Source organism: Sycon ciliatum, chromosome 1 (assembly GCF_964019385.1).
Source record: "Sycon ciliatum chromosome 1, ocSycCili1.1, whole genome shotgun sequence".
Classification (NCBI taxonomy): Eukaryota; Metazoa; Porifera; class Calcarea; order Leucosolenida; family Sycettidae; genus Sycon; species Sycon ciliatum.
In genome coordinates, this window is record NC_088643.1 from 69,876,124 (window position 1) to 69,891,365 (window position 15,242).

Genomic DNA, 15,242 nt, shown 5'->3' on the forward strand with positions numbered 1-15,242 from the left:
GTGCTCGGTATTTCACTTAGGCTACGTAAATCTCTACGTAAGGTGCTCGTTATTAGATCTACCAACGGGTGGAAGCCGCGTGCTGTGCACTGCACGGCAGCCAGACATTGTGTTGCAGTGCAGTCCGTGTTCGGATGTGCATGCGCAAGGAACTTCCTTCTTTGGAACTGCTTCTTGTATGAGCTGTTTCGGATATTTCGACTCCTGGCCTGGCTTATTTCGTTTCGGCGCTGCTGAGACCTCCTTTCGCGGAATATTACTGACAGGTGAGTTGACCAGTTCCCTTTGATTCATTTGCTTGTGTTCACTCTTTCATTTACGAAAAGTGTGCTGATTTTGGGCGGAATGCAATAAATAATGGAAAAGCTGACAGGATCTCTTTTCTAAATAATTTAGCTTTTCCGCTGCCGAGGCCTCCTTTTACGGAATACTCGATGACAGGTGATCTCTGAGTTGACCGGTTTCCTTCGATTCATTTGCTTATGCTCACCCTTTCATTTACGGAAACGTGTGCTGATTTTATTCGGATTTAGATCCATTTGTATCTCTTTGCCCTTGTCTACAGTGTACGAAGAACGCGAGTTCACCTTCTTGACGGTAAGGCTTACCGGTATGTTAAATGTGTTGTCGAAATACTCATATTCATTGTACATTGGAACGTTACAAGTAAGGCACTGGTCAGTGGCATACTATCGTTGGCAGTTCCCAATCTGGAGGGAAAGGTTCAAGGACCCATTGACCGAGTTTGCAAAATAAACTCGCATATCAGGGAAAATCTCCATTGTGGAGAGGTTCAGTAAACTTGTTTGCTTCATACGAAACAAGCCAATGGGTGCAGTCTCGTCTCGTGAAGATCTCGTACTTGTATGATTGGATTTGTTTACTTGAGTCTGGGCTGTTTGATTTATTATTTGTGAGTACCGCCGAGATTGCACTGCCCTAAATAAAGTTTCGTGCCGCCAAAGCAAGAATTACGATCTGCAATCTGTTTGTAGTACCTGCAAGAATGTGCTGTACTGCCTGTACATGTATCGTACTTTCTCTGTTGCTGTTTCAGTTGCCGTCATGTTGTTAAAGAAACGTTCAGTAGAGAGGTTCTGCAAAACGAAAATTCGAACGAAGTTTCTCGACAGTCCTTGCGAAAGTGTGTACGAATTTTTGCACGAACTTTGCGTTCTGCACATTTTCGTAGTTTGCGCGGGCCAAGTGCACGTACGCCATGACCCGATCTCACGAAATGTCCTACGAGTACGACAGTTCATTTCGCGTTCCCTGCAAGTTTCGCGTCCAAAGTTGCGAAGTTTTGCACTTCATGGCAATGAACGAACCTTTTTACGCATTTTCGTTTTGCAGAACCTCTCTAGTGACTCATTTGTTTCATACGAGACGAGTCAATGAGTTGGTGTGGCTTAGAATCTTTCGCTGTAGAAGAAATCTATTCGTATGTCTATTGGAGAAATAATTGTATTTACTGGTTATAAAATAGGTTAAGACAAACTCACAGAATAAATACCATTGGTCCCTTGGTGTTCGTCCTAAAGAGGTTCGACTGGATATCATTCATACTCACCAAAAGATGTGTAAGATTTTATTATTATGGAGTGCCTTGTTTATCTCTCAGTACCTCCAACCATAGCCTCGCCCCTTTTATCCTCAGGATCAGTGTATTTGTTGGAACGAGGTTACGTAATGTATTTGTTTACATTTTAATACATGTTTATTGTTCCTCCTTTGCTGTGTTGTTTTAGAAAATCGTGGACTACCAGTTTGAAGTCATTGAACTACTTCCAAAAGTTGTATCGACATCAACAGGATTACGATTTCAGTGCAATATGATGCAGGATGACCTTATCACGATAACCCATGATTATAAACCATTATCGCCTTCTTAGTATTTGACCCCACTAATTTCCCTGATACCTAAGCGGTCAAATATATCGCGTATTTGACTGCTTAGTCAAATACACGATATATTTGACTACTTATATTTGACTCCTTAGAACTTCTTGGACTTAGAAATTTTCTCTTCAACTTAGAAAAAGAAATTTTTGAAGAAAGCATTAATACACAAGATGGGATTTGAACTCACAACCTTGTGAATCTCAGTCACTCTTCCTCACCACCCAGCCACTGTGTTACCGATGCTGAACCTAGTTTAAACAATAATCTTGACTTTCAATGCAGTACAATGTGGTATAGGTTATAGTATAATACTAGAATTACAAGGATTATGTTGTATATGAAGAGAAACTATTGCGTGGAGAACACGATAAATAGATTATAGACCTCATAGTTGGTCTATACAGGATATATAGACCTCGTAAAAGACCTCGGGGGACCTCGGTCTTTTACTCGGTCTATATATCCTGTATAGACCTCCTAACCGGTCTATAATCTATACTTATAAACACAGAATCAACAAAAACATCTGCGACAAGTACCTGGTTACATTTCTCAAATAAATCTGATCGAGGGTGGGGAAATCTGAAATATCTGAAAGGCAAGACAATTTTATGACAGAGTCATGAAATTCTGCTACAGCAACATGCACAGAATGACCTCCGTATAAAAAAAGTATCACCACTGTCCACCACTACACTCACATGTATCCCCGCAGAAGAACATGCTAGTGCCATTTTCTGCAAGAAAAGGCTTGCACATCAATGCGTATGATACGGTGTAATTGACATGATGTGAAGGCCATCATTTACATAATTATTGATATAGGGCATTCCATTGGTGACAGAAAAAACAAAAGAAATTATAGCAATAAAAACTGCTTTATGGCAGTTTTCTAAAAAAAGTTATTGTGTTCTAGTCCATGGACCCCGTCTAAAAAGTAAGAAATTAACGAAATGTGATAGCCGAAAATTAAAATTTCACACAAAACCTCACAATAATCACATACAGAATGAAAAGCTACATGCAGAAGACCTGTAAAAAGGCCCTAGGCCTGTGGGACTGCCGTATTCAAAATTTAATAATAATAATAATAATAAGACCTTTTCCCCTCGTGATCCTCTTTCCTATGCATGCATGACATGCATGTTGCCAATTGTTGTGCGGTACAAGTTTAGTGTTGAAAGCAGCATTTCAAGTGTTGTGATTATTGTGAGGTTTTGTGTGAAATTTTAATTTTCGGCTATCACATTTCGTTAATTTCTTACTTTTTAGACGGGGTCCATGGACTAGAACACAATAACTTTTTTTAGAAAACTGCCATAAAGCAGTTTTTATTGCTATAATATAGAGTGCAGATCAGCATTGAAAGTCCTTTTCTTGCACCTCTTCGACCTGGATCCTGCTGTGGACTTGGAGTTCGTTGACAGAATTCTGAAATGTACGTCGTTTGAGGCTTTGAAAGTTTGAGAACTGATTTTTGATTTCTTCACCATTACTTTTCTTGTGGTGCGATGCCGGATACGTCCAAGACTGGAAACAATTATTTACAATGTAGGTTTCCTTTTACCTTCCGTTTGTTTTCAAGGTGCCTGCGCTTGCGATGCTCCCTGAGCTCTTCGAACAGTTGGTCGACGACGGCCGACTCACATCATCAATGCCGGTCGTAACTTCGGAGAGAAGAGACAAGTCCGTGCAGGTAGGCAGTAGCTTTTTGGTGTATTGACTGTTGAATCCGATTATTCTGTACATGCTCGTCGCCAGTAGAGTCCTCCGTTTTTTCGAGCCTGTTGCTTCTTTTGGTGACCGGTGTGTCTGATGGCGATTTTGTCCATCTACCATCGATCGCACCAAAATGACAACCTGCTCCGGAGAAGTGAAGGACTCAACTGACGAACGGGCATGCGCAGAGTGATCGGATTCAGCGGGCAATACACTGAAAGTTATTGCCCGCTTGAGCGGGCAATACCGAGAAATACAGACCGCTTGCGGAGGGCGCTGATTGGCCGTAGTACAGACAACCCTCACGTGACATGCAATAAACTGAAAGTTATTGCCCGCTTGAGCGGGCAATACCGAGAAATACAGACCGCTTGCGGAGGGCGCTGATTGGCCGTAGTACAGACAACCCTCACGTGACATGCAATAACTAGCATTATCGCCTTCTTAGTATTTGACCCCACTAATTTCCGCATGCTAAATACTACATTGTCTACAAAAATAGTAGGCCCCACCTACTAAATCATCGCCCCCCCCCCCCCCCCCCCCCATCCCGACTTGTCACTTGATAGCAGCAGGTACTGGTATGATCGATCGACTGTCTTCTCGCTGCAGAATGATGTCATGCTGTCATGCTGTCATGTCATCAGTGGTCATGTACATGACATGTACATATATGTACTTCGTGAAGTCGTCGCTGGCGGCCCAGGTGCTGTCATTGCCACAACTAGCCAGGTATTTGGCAGGTACTTGGCAGAGAAATAAAATTATAATGATTGTTTCTTGCAACCTCCTCCATGCCAGGAAGCAGAGCGCTGGTTTACTATTGCTTTTGACCTTTTGCAGCCAGTACATACTATTTCTTGCTTAGTGTCCCAGTCACGCGCTGAGGCTAGCGTATATTTCCACAGCCAACCACGCACAATGGCTGTCGGTGGGGATGCTGCTGCCCGTGGGATTGCTCTTCGCGTTAACGTTGTCGATTCATTCAGCAGCGCAGTTTCAGCTGAGCTCTCTGAGGTCTTCGCAGGTGTATCAGTTATAGCACTAGACGCAGAGGGAGTCTCCCTGAGCCGCCTAGGAAGCATTAGCATTGTTCAAGTCTCAACCCCCGACTGCTGTGTTATCGTCGACGTGCTTGACAAAGCACCAGGCGATCCTCTTGTGGGATGGCTTCGAAATTTGTTGGAAAATGAACAGGTGCTTAAGATCATTCATGACTGCTGCGAGGATGCGGACGCATTGTACCACCAACTGAGAATTGATCTGACCAACGTTCACGACACCTCATGTTGGCACGAAGCGCTGACTGGAGAAGCCCACAAGAACCTCAACCACGTCTTGATATCTAACGGCCTAGAAACGAACCAGTTCAGGAACTGCTCCGTGTACCGAACCGACTACAGGTACTGGGCCCGGCGCCCGCTCACGGACGAGATGGAGAGTTGGGCGTCTGGTGACGTTAAATTCATGTTCGATCTTTATAGAGCTCAACGCAGCAAGCCCGTATCGGATGGTGTTACTGGCCGTATACAGAGTGCAACGGCAGAGAACCTGTCTTGGAAGACGGCAAGTGTCGGCTTTGTGACTGTGAAAAAGCCGGGGAAATTTATCGGAAGTGGTGGAGCCAACATCGCTCAGCTTAGACGCTCCACTCGCACTAACATCCACTCCGCACCCGAGACCACTCCCGGCTATTGTGACGGCATGTTCATGGTTTACTATCACTCCGACGAATCATTCCAGAGGGTGAGACAGGCGGCAGCCCGCTGCTGAGTCCTAGCCCCGTCACAAATCCTCAGTCTCACATGCTATTTCCACCCGTGACGTCTTTTATTGCTATGGTTGCTACTGCTGTCTTCTCCCCGAATGTTCGAACTTTTTTTGCAAATAATTGTCTATACATGTGAAAATGGTTTACCCGTGTTGTGTAGCTTTCGACTACGTGGTTCTCGGCTGCAGTTTAATATAAGTAGAATTGTACTATTCTCGTGGGCACTGTATACTCGTATGATGTCGCTTTGCCACTCGGTACCGTCAGCTGTTACGATTCCTGTATGCATCCGTTTCCAGTTTTATTTGTTGAAGTATTCTAAAAAATGCTGATCGTGCTCGTGTGTATTATTATTATTATTTGAGGGATTCCCCAAAGGCCGAAGCCTAAATCAAGGGGGTCTCCGAGAATAAATATACGTGTACAATACGTGTACAATAGGGTGCAATTTTGAAAAGGAAGAAAATATTATTAAGGTCAAAAAAAGATTAAGGTGAAAAGGTTAAAATTAATTAACAAGTCCGAGTAGAAGCAAGCGAAAAGGGTACTGGTAAAGAAGGGGGGGGGGGTAATCAGGAAGTGAGAAAACCTCGAGGATGGAATCTATACCTGTGGAAATGGGACTTAACGTGCCGGCTAAATAGTAAATACACCACGGGTTTCAGATATCCTAATCTCGGTAGGCAGGGAGTTCCACGTGGTGATCATGGAATGTAGTAGAGTGGAGTGGAAACAGGGACCAGTGTGAGTGGGCAGGAGGTAAAAGTGAGGACGTCGTGCACTCTTGGATAGAACTATGTTGAAATTGTTGAGGGTTTCCGGGTATTGGCGGGTGAAATGGTAAAACAGTTTGAGGCAATGTATGTGCCGCCGCCACGCAAGACTTTCCCATTCAGCAGCTTCAAACACGTTCTCCATGCCATGAGGAATGGGCACTTTCCGACGGTGTAAATACTAGTAGTAGTAGTTGTTTTTGAACGGACTGGGAGAACTTCAAATACAAAGGATCAGTTGGGGAAGTGAACTGCCTGAAAAGAGAACAAATCGCCAGACCCACCAGGACTCGAACCTGGGACCCTGCTTGTCATGAGCAATGCTCTAACCACTGAGCTATGGGACCGTGGTTGGTCCCCTGGGGAGGGTGAAAGACCCAAGTGCCATCAGTATGTGTGGCACGTGTTGTGAGCTGCCTTTGGAGTAGTAGTAGTAGTATTTATTCAACATCGAACAACTCAACAGTGTTGACACACAAATTCAAAGAGCGCCGATGAGGCAAAAAGGAAAAAGAAAAGTTAAAAGATGAGGCTATAGACAATGTGAAGACCCATTAAAGGTAAAGATAATGAAGAACATACATGGAGTGTGACTTGCACCAAGGAAAAAGAAGTCAATAAGGATATACAACGGTCACTCAAGAATACTGCCTGGCCACGCGTGCTTGCAATCGTTCCAAAGTGTCAATATTCCCTGCGGTCAGTTTGTTATTCCACAGAGGTGAAGCATACTCGATGGAGGGACGGACGTATTCTTTGTAGAGGTGGGCAATGAGAGCAGGGGTCAGATTGGGTGACATGTAGGATAGCAGAACAGCGCGACGACGAAAGTTGGAGGTGACACTATTGATGTGGGTCTGGAAGGACAGGCGGGGATCCAGGGTGATTCCTAGATGGTGGTGGGTAGTCGAGGGACATAGGTCTGCAGCATCCACACGCAGTGCTGGGGCAGGAGTCTGGGCGGGGTCAAGTTTGCCGAATACAACACGCACGGATTTAGCCGCATTAAAACCTGCCACCAAAAGTAGCAGCCCAGTCCATCACCATGTTCACTGCTGACTGGAGCTGTTGAGGTGCTGCTGCTGCTGGCGGTCGGGATAACCCCAGCGCTAGGCCTGGGCGGATAATGCTAGCATTATAAGTAGCATTATAGTGTGCGATTTGCAACGAGCATTATGCTAGCATTATAACACTACATTTCCACAAAAGTGGCATTATACTCAAATATAGAAGTTTTGGCCACTACAAAAAATGGACCGTTACATGCCTTGTACATAGAACTACACAACCTGCATAGGATTGTCCAAACTAAGCCATTTTCCATGTATACTATTGCGGTTTTGCTGGCATTATGGAGCAATAGCAGCATAAAATTATCATTATGACCATGATTTTCTGCATTTTCCATGCCGTCTACGTAGAACTACGAAACGTGCACAATATTGCCTAAACCAAGCCATTTTTCCATACTTACTACTGGTGAATTGCTGGCATTACAGAGGAACAGCAGCATTATAAGTAGCATTATGATACAGTTTTTCTGGCATTGCCATTAGCATTATCCCGCAAAATAACTAGCATTATCCGCCCAGGCCTACCCAGCGCAGTGTCATCAGCATAGAGGTATGTGTCCGTCCTGTTGCCATCAGGGATTGATCTCGGGAGGGTATTAATGTACAATGTACAGGAGAAATAGGATGGGGCCAAGGTGGGATCCTTGAGGAACCCCGCCGAGATCGGGGCAAGGGGGGAAAGGTCTTCGCCAACTTTGACCTGTAACTGGCGAGCGTCAAGGTAACCTGCAAACCAGGTAGTAGCTAGCCCTTGGCGGATTATGCCGGCATAATATTTGGCATAATCTTGGGATTTCGTAAAAAAATTATTATTTTTTAAATTATGCTCCGGCATAATAACGTGTAAGGTCGGCATAATCTTTCGGTTTAGACAAAAATTATGCTTAGGGCATGGCCGTGTGTGTATGCGTGGTTTCTCAATCCTCTATGTACATACAGCGTGAATACATAGTGGAACCGAGCATAATTCAGCATATTTGTTGGCATAATTGTGGCATAATCAAAAGCATAATTCCTGAAGTGGCGTCGTCAGATTCTGTCCTTGCTGTATTTCATCATGTCTTTTACCAGTTTCCGTCTTTGCTAATTCGTTTCAAATTCAATGTATCTCTTAGTTGTCGTCACCCGTCCTCTATAGTTTTACCTCGTTCTGGCGCCCATTTCCTTAAATCGCCTCTCTTCAGATTATCTGTGGAATGGAACAAACTTCCAGAACACATTCGCTGCGTTCAGTCCTCTGTCAATTTTCGCATTGCTCTAATGCTCTAAAGGCTCATTACTCACAGCATAGATATTCTCTGACTGGAATTCCGAACTTTCCGTTTGAGATTTTTTTCCTTGAAATTAATCCTTGCTGGGGTTTTTTCATCTAAATGTCCCGCTATTAACTGCAGAGGTGATTTCTTCTCTCGTCGATTTCTTTCCTGCTTTTATACCTCGATATTTAGGTACTTGTTTCCCTTCTTCCCATGCTTAATCTTCCACTCTCCTCTCCCCATTTCCCCATTTTCTTTAATCTTCCACTCTCCTCTCCCCCATTTCCCCATTTTCTTGCGCTATTTATGTAGGAGACTTCCGTGATAAGCATCCATTTGCTTTTGGAGAATCCTTTCAAATAAATACAATACAATACAATACGATTGGCCGAGCATAGTCCGCCAATGGCTAGTAGTAGCCGTAGGGTTGCATAGTGGTTGTAGAAGGGCCAGAAGGGCCAGAAGCGTAGAATGCGGGACGTGATCAAATGCCTTGGCAAAATCCAGGAAGACCACAGACTGTCAGTCATCATACTCCTGGCTGCTGTCCATGCTCTTGGCGGCGCTAGCCGTTACATTTTTTTTTTTTTTTTTTTTTTTTTTTTACTACGTTCACATAACCAGCTCGAAAAGAATAAGGAAAGACAATGGTACGGAGACTAGGACAAACGTGACAACTAGTAATGAGCAGGCGCTGCACCGAGACGCAGCAGTGATGGTGGGGCATTGATGACTCTGCCGACCTGAGGTCCCGGCGTCACGGCCAAAAAACACGCACCAAAAACAATGAAAAAAGAAGAAGATAGAGCTGTACAGGTGAGAAAGATGCAAAAACCCAAGGCTTAACACGAGCGATTGTGGGGGAGAAACTGTCTTAGCGTCATACTATTCATAGGGAATCGACTGCCCAGAGCCAGTTTGTGCTGCGAAGATGGCGGTAAACATTCGTTTTGAATGATTGCATTCTCTTGCTGTGGGGAGGCTGGGATAGGAGAGCGGCAGGGAGGGAGTTCCAATCGCTGATGCTGCAGTGTGGGAACGAGCGCTTCAGTGCCAGCGGGGCAGATGCAGGCAGCTGGTGTTGGAGCTGGTGGTCATGGCCACTGACAGCACCGTGCTCGCTGCGAGTTCTGGGGTTGGTAGAGATGATGTGGCGCGGTGGCAACACAGAGAGCAGCTGCGGAGGACCAGGCAAGTAGTGCAGCTTGTACAGGCAGGCAAGCGAGGCAACAGTGCGGCGGATGGCAAGGCTGGGTAGGTGTGCCCCAGGGCCGATAGCATGAAGCGCGCGGCGCTGAACATTGTTCAGACGCTGGAGGTGACTCTGCGCAGCTCCCATCCATACAAGAGGCGCATACTCCATGACTGGTCGTACGAACGCCTTGTATACGGTCGTCCGGCCGGCGGGGGTGAGTATGTGGGCGGCTCTGTTTAGGACCCCAAGCCGTTGGCGTGCACGGGTGGCTACGGAGCGTAGGTGATCGCTGAAGGTCAACTTGGCGTCCACCTTCACACCAAGGAGGGTGATGGTGGTTGTCTCGGGCACCAGTGTGCCACCAAACAGGAGTGGGGGGAGATCTAAGCCGGTGCGTCTGAGGGTGGCTGTCATGGCCTGGGATTTGGTCGGTTCAAACATCACTTTCCATGTACGACCCCACTCGTGCAGTCGGTCAACGGACACCTGCAGTGACTGCGCGGCGACTGTTGGGGTCTGCTGGGAGGTGACTAAGCTGTACAAAGTTGTATCATCAGCATAGGCTTCCAAGCTGGCGCCGTCAGCGAGAACATCTGGCGCGTCGTTGACGTAGGCCAGGAAAAGCGTTGGTCCAAGGATGCTTCCCTGGGGGACTCCAGCGGAGGTCGTATACCTAGATGATGTCCGCCCTCCAACGAGGCACTGTAGGGAACGGGTGTCCAGGTACGACGCCAGCCATCTCTGAAGCGGACCATCTATGCCTAGGCTACGTACCTTGTGGAGGAGGCCGACATGCGAGACACGATCAAACGCTCCTGCGATGTCCACAGCAAGGATACGAGCCGCCCCTCCACCGCCCACAGCGCTTGCCCAGGCAGTTTGGAGAGCTTGCAAAGCGTCCGATGTTCCGAGGCCTCTGCGAAAGCCAAACTGGTGCGACGTGAGCAGATGATGGTCTTCAAAATAGTTTACGATGTGTCTGTTTACAAGAGTTTCCATTACTTTCGAGATTATGCACAGTAAGGATACGGGCCTGTAGTTCTTAAGGGTTGAGCGGGAAGACCGCTTGTGGATCGGAACCACGTTGGCCGTCTTCCACATCCTAGGTTGCACTCCAGACCGGAAGCATAAAGCAAATAACTTGGACAGTGGCTCTGCGAGCTCATGAGCACATTCCTTAAGGACGCGAGCAGAAATACCGTCAGGCCCGGTAGCCTTGGAGACGTCGAGCCTTGCCAGGAGGCGGCGTACAGCCTGTGGGCGGAAGCGGATGGTGCGAAGAGGTGGAGCCTCTGAGGGAGCAGGGTCCGGTAGGTCAGCCTCCACAAGGTCCGGACCGGCAACGCTACATTTCTTCGAGAAGAAGCGAGCGAATGCCTCTGCTTTCTCTGAGCTCGTTGCCCACTCGCGGCCGTCAGAGTCGACAACTAGGGGAATTTCGGGCTGTGTGCGGTTGCCAGCAGCGTTCTTCAACTTCGTCCACCACTGTTTGTCTCAGAGGGACCCAGTTGAGAGGCTGCGACGGAGGCTGTCCTCCTTTGCACGTCGTGATCGGAACTGGGTGGCGATCGCTACAGTCACGGAATCGGTGAATGCCTGCTGAAGTGCTGGGTCATAAGGGTGTTTTCTCCAGTCGCGCCAGCGCTTCTCCTTCTCCCTCTCGGTCTGGGTGCATTCAGGCGTCCACCATACCGGATCGGAAGGCCTCGTTTCCAGGACTTTGGATGGGACAAACTGTGCAACAGCTGCAGTAATCGAAGCGGTAACCTGCTCACAGCAAGTTTCTGGGTCCTCCGTGATGATATCACCCCATTCCACGTTGCGAAGGTGCGCCCTGAGGCGATCCCAGTCTGCCCTGTTGTAGCGAAATACTGTTCGCTTAACAGGGGGTTCATGTCTAGGGAGCACGGAAGAAAAGTCTGACAGTACAACTGCATGGTCAGATCGACCGAGGGGCGGAAGTATACGTGTAGTTACTGCATGTATCAGTTGGTCAACTGTGCTCCGACCGTGTACAAACCCGAACTGATCCGAAACTATTACATCTTCATTCCTAAGGAACCTGCTAAGACGGCGCGCGACAATCGAATCAAGCACTTTGGCGACCGAGTTCACGAGGGAAATAGGGCGGTAGTTCTGGGGTTCAGCGGTGGAACCTCTCTGCTTATATATTGGTACAACTTGCGCCGTTTTCCACGATGGTGGCAGGCGGCCTTGTGTTATACTTAAATTAAAGACTTTGCAGAGGGAGTGGGCAATGACACCAGCGGTCTCCTTCAGAATGCGGTTCGGGATGTCACCACCGGCAGCTTTATGGACAGGCAATCTCTTGAGAGTATCAAAGACGTCGTAGGCAGAGATAACTGAGATATCGAAGGGGGATGTTGGCGTAGGAGGGGGGGGGGGGTGCGGAATAGGTAGTTGTTGGGTGTGGGTGTTGGAGCATTGGTTGGAGAACACGTCAGCCAGCAAGTGCGCCTTGGAGGCGTCTGTGGATACAACCTCGTCTCCAGACTCAAGGGATGGAATTGGTGCCCGCGTTTTAGATAGATTGGTGAGCTGTTTGGCTTGGCGCCACCACTGGTACGGACTTCGTTCTCTGTCAACCCGTGCGCTCATGTTCTCCAGGTAGGTCGCTTTAGAACGTCGGACGGAGGCTTGATAGGCGTTGCGGGCAACTTTAAAGGCAACCCAGTGGGTTGTTAAGTTTGTGCGCTTGGCTAAACGGAAAAGGCGGTCTTTTTTCTTGCAAAGAGTGGCATGGAGGCCAGTGTACCAGAGTGTATCTGTTCTTCGCTTTGTGGAAATAGTTCTCATAGGCACGTGTGACGAGATTACCGTAGTAAAGCAGGAATGCCATCTATCCCATGCTTGCTCACCTGAGGACATACTACTGATGATTCCATATGTGGTCTCTGAGTGCATCAAAATCGGTGTTTACGTAATCAGGCACGGCACGTGACTGACTGGGAGGTGACTGGGCAAGGGAAGGCAAAGCAACTTTGAAGACAACGGGACAGTGATCGGAGATGGAGGACAGCACTTGAATGTCACATACATGCTGTGGTGCGTTTGTGATGACAAGATCAAGGAGCGATGGACCCTGGCGGCCAGTGGCCGAATATCTAGTTGGGGTGTTGTGGACGAGTTGGATGAATCCAAACTGGTCTAATACTTGGAGTAGAAGCTTGCCTTCTGCTGTAGACGGGTCTGTAGAGTTCCATGCACGTAGTTTAGCGTTGAATTCACCCACTAAGATTGTGGGCAAGTGTGGCTGGTTCTGTTCTAAGGTACGCCTGAAGGAAGTGAAAAATTGGTCGCGCTCGTCTACGGTACGATGTGGCAGGCGGTAGAAGACATGGAAGGCCATTGGAAGCTGTTGAGTGACGCTTACTTGAAGACAGAGATGCTCTATGTCCGGGCCCTCCATTTGTGGCAGGCTAGTAATCCTGTGGCCCAGTGTGGGAAAGACTGGATTTGACATACACTGCTATACATCCTCCTGTGCTGCCTAGTATGGCTGTCTTTCGGTCACGTCTGAATACTACATAGTTACTATTTACACTGTGGTCGGGGGAGGGATAGAAAAAACTAAGTCTCAGTGAGAAAAAGACTATCTATATCGTGATACTCAATCTGCGGACAGCATGCTGTTTCGTTCTTTGTGAACTCATCAGCGCAGCACAGAGGAAATGAGGCCGAACCTGATAGCAATCGTGATATTTAATGAATGCTTCTAAAATAGAGAGTTTTCTAATTGCACTTTGGCGTATTCTGATAGCCACTTCTCTGTTTTGTCACGTACCCGTGTGCGTGGTCTCGCCCATCATTATAGTTTTTTTCCAGGCCTCTTTTACGGGCAAATTAACCCATCTGATTGTGTTAGAAGCTATTTTACACTGCCCAGCCACCTTCGTGTAAACAAAAGAAAAATGTAATATCTCACAACGGTTGTTTACTGACACCCCTGATCCCACTAGTTAATGTAGCGTCCATTTGGCGTTTGTCTTTACACAGTTTGTGTGTCTAGTTCCTCTTCAACGGTCTACTTCTCTTCCTCTCTTTCACCCTTTTTCTTCGCCGCAGTAAATTGATCACCTAGTTGTAATGGTCCCCACCCTCGTGATGCTACTTATCCCTATGTTTCATTGGTTCTTGTTGCTTGTATTTCATTTGAAGAGAATGCCCGAAAACTGGTTCATGAATTTCGGAGTCTGACTCACGCTGCTATCTGGTGTTCACGAGGTGTTTGTCGTGCTGGAAACGGAGCGTCTCTGTAAGTTTGTATCCCTGGTGATGTTTGTGCCTGGACAGCACTATACATTGTACTGTATACGGTGGTGCTCTTCAGGCACAATCTTCCTCAGCCTACTCAAGCTCAACTGATTTTTTTCTCTACAAAATCCACATATCTCCAGACACTGGGGTGAATGATGGAGTGATGAGGGGTGAATTCCCCGAAACACTGTGTATTGAGCAGGGAGTCGTGCTTTCTTGCAGGTTTGCTGAGCGGACGGTTCGATGGACTTCTCGTGTGCTCTGGATGGCAGTCGTGAGTCAGTCAAGTGAGAATTCAAGTCGGCAGGAAAACCGCGAGCTCCCATGTAGGGAGCAACACACACTTCCCCAACTATCGCCGAAGTCGCAACAACCTCTTATTGATGCTGATGATTGATGGTGAAGATTTGAAGTTTTTCTTTCCCTGATACCACCACTTTCTAAACGACTGATACCTGACACTATTAAAATTATGAGGTTGTGTTTTTAGGAATGTCCTTTTGCCTATTCTGCAGTTGCATGCGTGTGTTCACCTCATTGGCCTCGCTCGTTCCTCATTTCTTTTGTTCATTTGGGTTATGCGAAGACTAGCCAAGCTTGCTCGGTGATGCCAACGCGAACAAGCATAATAATTTTTGCCTTCAGCCTTCAGGGAGAATAGGGCTTGAAAGTGCTACGTCACTCCATAGCAATGGCATAGCAACAATTTGAAAAATTCGAAAACTGGATCCACCTGGATCCAGTTTTTGTATGGATCCAAGCACATTTCAAGCGGTCTCACTCACAGCAAGGTGATGTTGCAAGTGAAACTGACTGATTTGGCTAGTGGGGGCGGGGTGACAACTGGTGGCGAAGTAAAAGTTGCACCTGCATACGACATGAGTGGGTTGCTATGCACCCACATACTGAGGCAATAGCAAAGTCACACCTTAGTGGATCCAAAATAGAAATCTGTTGTCAATTTACTACTCCCAGGCCGTTTTTGACGTCATCACTTTCAAGCCCTATAGGGCTTGAAAGTGCTACGTCACAGCATAGCAACAATTTCAAAAATTCAAAAACTGGATCCACTTGGATCCAGTTTTTGTATGGATCCAAGCACATTTCTAGCCGTCTTACTCACAGCAAGGTGCTGTAGCCAGTGAAACTGACTGATTTGGCTACTGGGGCGGGGTTACAACTGGTGGCGAAGTAAAAGTCACCCCTGCATACGACATGAGTGGGTTTCTATGCACCCACATACTGAGGCAATACCAAAGTCACACCTTAGTGGAT

At 47.0% G+C, this 15,242-nt stretch overlaps 2 long non-coding RNA genes across 2 annotated transcripts in view; one reads left to right on the top strand and one right to left on the bottom strand.

The window, feature by feature from the left end:
- The window catches only part of LOC135805169 (uncharacterized), a 141,516-nt gene that overhangs the window by 72,111 nt on the left and 54,163 nt on the right, over positions 1-15,242 (bottom strand). The gene's annotated exons all lie outside the window — the stretch shown is intronic.
- LOC135807085 (uncharacterized) lies at positions 176-3,145 on the top strand. The gene is made up of 3 exons (XR_010551444.1): positions 176-266; positions 566-597; positions 1,749-3,145. It is a non-coding gene; the product is annotated as an uncharacterized LOC135807085 (long non-coding RNA).